Source organism: Pinus tabuliformis, chromosome 4_1, assembly GCF_031772625.1.
Source record: "Pinus tabuliformis cultivar Carrire ecotype Pingquan chromosome 4_1, CPIR1, whole genome shotgun sequence".
NCBI lineage: Eukaryota > Viridiplantae > Streptophyta > Pinopsida > Pinales > Pinaceae > Pinus > Pinus tabuliformis.
In genome coordinates this window covers 332,966,841-332,971,068 of record NC_142303.1, presented here as the reverse complement: position 1 = coordinate 332,971,068, position 4,228 = coordinate 332,966,841, and positions in this window count along the sequence as shown.

Sequence of the window (4,228 nt, the reverse complement as noted above, 5' to 3'; positions counted from 1 at the left end):
CAGGCTGAAACAACTAGAGTGTGTGCCGGAGGGAATTTGCAAAGAACTTGGAAAGAAACCAAACAGAATTCAGAGGATTGAAATTGGAGGTCATAGAAGAAGTTATCGCCAGAGTAACAGGATTACTAGCAGAAGGGAAGAGATGGTTTACTAGGAAGGTTAATGACCCCTCACTGAAAGGGGATTTTCTTCAGGAAAGCGAGTCATTGGATAAGAAAGGCAGGGGAATTGATAGGCTGTCACTCCCCCAGTCGTGGGCAGATGTTGCTCTCTTCATCACTAAGTACATTACTTGTGAGGGAAGGGCAACAATTATGTTTAATTACCATTTCCCATTGTTGAACCATCTCTGCCATCAGCAACTGATCAACCTTCCTTATTTCTTGTTGGGCAATATTAGGCACATGGCTGCGGTTGTGAAAACAGTTGCACATCCAAAAATGTGTGTTACGAACCATGGCCTCATTAAACTCATTGTGCTGGATGCCTTGAGCTGATAGGGCAAGAATTGGGAAGAATTCATGCGGAAAATGCCTAGGACCACTCGCAAAAGGCAAACAGAGATAGCTAGGGAAACTCCAGAAGTGACAAAGGAGCAACCCCAGTCCTCGACAGTGAGGGTCAACAAGAAGTCGGTTGATAAACCGATTGGCGACAGAAGGCCGAAGCAGAGAATAAGGGTTAGCGAGCACCCAGAGTCCCCATCCATGTTGAAAAAGGACAAAGAAGCAATCGAGCAAAAGGACGAGGAGCAAGCTCAGCCAGAAAACCCTCCTTCACCTGGTAAGAGCGAAACCCTTTCTTTGCTGTCGAAAATTGACATTTTAGAAAAAGAAATTAAAGAATTGAAGGAACTGCTAGTAGTAGGAAAGACAGAGCCAAGAGCCCCAGGGTTGGGTACTTTGGCAGAGACTGTGGACATGGATAGAAGGGGAGAAATCCCGGGCACTCTGTGTGTAGCCTGTGCTGAGAAGTTGGTGGAAGCCAGATTCAAAGTCTGTGCAGTAGACACTACCTCGAGGGGGATTCAAACTGAAAACTGGGAAGTTGTTACACCAGAACCTATCGAGGACATTGCTGATACACAAGAACTAGCAACCGAGACAACACAATCCATAGGGAGTGATCAAGCAATGGATACACAAGAACCCTTGGCTGACATTGTTGTTTCACCAGGAACAACAGTGGAGGAGGAAATCAACCAAGAGGAGGAAGAGAAAGATAATATCCATGAGCTGATGGTCACAATTGTTGTTACACAAGAACCAGCAGCAGAGACCGAAGCTGGTCCGAAGGAAAACGATGAACAAAAGCCTGTGAATATTACTGTTGTCACACAAGAACCAGCAGTGAAAATAGAAGTTGACCAGGAAAACAAAGAAACTGTGATAAAACCTGTTAGCCTTGCTGGAATTTGGCCCAAAAATGGATCTAAAACACTCCTGAAGTCTTGAAAATTTGCTTAAGATCATCCAAAGATCGAAAACATCACATGCCAAGAGCCCTTAGCATGGTGGAAAAGCACTATTAGGAGACTAAAACACTCAAAAACAATGAAAAAACCAAGCACCGGAGGCATACACAGAGATGATGCACAACAACCGTCAGATCTAGCCGATCAACGACCCAAATCTAAGTGGAAAATCGCAAATCAGCCAAACATAGAGGAGGACTTAAGGTTTGGTGGAAGACATCCCCGATCAACGATCTCCGATGATTGGATCGGCGAGTCACAATCGGTGGAAGCAAGCCGACGGAGTAAGGGAAGACAGAGTGGAACTTGCGATCACGATCAGCGATGTAATGTGGACCATCGATCAAGCGCGCAGATTGACGGCCCACATCGCGTCGCAGGATCGCAATTGGCGGGGACATATGCCATGTTATATGGAAAGACCTCTGGCTTGGGCAATATCCAATTGCGATCAAATCACATCGCTATGTCGCATCGAAGAAACATTAAGGGGCGGGGCCTATGCACATGTATGTGTGCGACCCGATGAACCGGACCCGACATAATTCTAAATATTATTTCATAATATTTGAGGTCTGCGGGAAAGCCATTTTCAATGCATTATTCGTCGTTTTGACGTATTTATAAAATACAAAGGGAGCCTTGGAGCAGCGCCGATGCGATAAGACCCAGACCCGAAAGGGTTCGGGAATGAAAATTTATAATATTTTTAGGTCCGCCAAATCCATTTTTCATGTTATTTTCACGATTTTTTGTATTTCTAGAATACAAAGAAAATACACAGGGACATGCCATCAACGACTTGCGATAGCGACTCAGAGCAGGAACTCGATGGGAGAATAGGCCATGTTTAAGGACTTTTTAAGTCCGAAATGAACAGAGATGGGCGAGATTTGCATAGTTGCAGCATTTTCTGTATAAAACAAAAAACAGTGATTGATTAATATTTGAAGGGATTTTAAAGGGCCGAAGACCCTTTCCATCACAGAGCAGAAGCGTCTAGTGATGATTGCTAATGCCGGAAGAAGAATTCGACCGGGAGACAGCTGCCGGCAAACAGAGGCTGGAAAGGGAAAAAGCCCAGCACGATGCATACGGATCAACCCGAAGCGATCATGGAGCCACAACACGACACATCCAAAATCGACAAATGATCATGGAGCATTGCTTGCATGAGCGAGCTCCCAGACAGTGCAAAAAACTACCCGAATGCGGTAACTCTTCTATTGGAAGAAGAAACCTCCGAGCCCATGTGTGCCTAGGCATGGCATCAGGTTGTTGAAAAGACGGGGAGGATAGATTAAGACACTCCGAGCCTTTGAGAGCTCAGGAGCATTGTAAAGGGCCTATAAATGGCTAAGAGTTAAATGTAACAAGGGTTCAACTTCTGGAGACTGTAGATACTCTGTTCCTTGCAGCTTATCATCTTCATTCCAGTAACACAAGCTTCTTTTGTTGTTACATGTTCAATATCCATTTCTCTTTTGTTCTAAGCTTCCACTTGGATAGTCTATTCATGATTTCTTTTGTGTCTAATGCCAGATAACTGTCATCTTATCTCTGCATTGATAAATTGGATTTGCAATTGAAATGGTTATTCATGATTTCTTCTATGTCTAATGTCAGATAATTGTCATCTTATCTCTGCATTGATAAATTACATTTGCAAGCTTCATTTACTTCCTGTAGCTAGCCGTTCGTATATGTTTATGTACGCATTTGCCAGTACAGTCAGTATTCTGCATCTATCCATTGAATCTATAAACTATTGAACATTAGTAGTCTAAAGCCTTTTCAAGCTGAGGGTGTTCATGCATGTCTGGAGTGAAAACAGAGTTGAAACAGTTATCTGGCTTGATCCAAACCTTCATCCATTCCAATAGTTCCAAGAACAATATTGAAGATTATATGTTACCAGGCATCTACGAGCTGTAACCTAGGAGAGTTTCCTGGAGTGATAACATAATTGGCGCTATTGCTGGGGAGAGGAGACTGAAGCTTAGCTTTCCTAGGAGACGACACATGTTAAAATTGGCAACCAAGGAAAAACTTCATGTGGGTCATCTTATTCATGGCTAATAATATTTTTATTAGATTCCTCTCGTCGAGAGGTGTAGGATTGATATAAAGATCATCCAATTCCGATAAGTATTCATGAAGATATGAATTTATTTTGATTATGGAATTATTATCAAGCCGACCTACAACTCATGTAGGCTCAAAAGCCCAACAGTCGCATCTATTCACCCACCAACGTTGTGTATAAATATAAGATGACTTTTCCTCATTTGGACTCACTCATCTCATCACATCTCTCTCTCTCTACTGCGCAGATATGAGTCTCTTCTCTACTGCGCTGAAATGGGTCTCTCTCTCTCACACACGTGAAGCCAGAAACTGCTGAAACTGAAGCTGCAACTGCAGAAGTAAAGATTGACTTGCGTGGCTTAGAAGATCTCCTCATCTGAACTGCGCTGTAGGTTCATCTGAACCTCCTCTGGAAGCCGCAACTTTTGGTGGTGGAATGAAGTCAATCCGACGAACGGTTTGCAAGATATCAACTGCCCTAGTTTGAAGCCAGAAACTGCTGAAACTGAAGCTGTAACTGCAGAAGTAAAGATTGACTTGCGTGGCCTAGAAGATCTCCTCATCTGAACTGCGTTGTAGGTTCATCTGAACCTCCTCTGGAAGCCGAAACTTTTGGTGGTGGAATGAAGTCAATCCGACAAACGGTTTGCAAGATATCGACTGCCC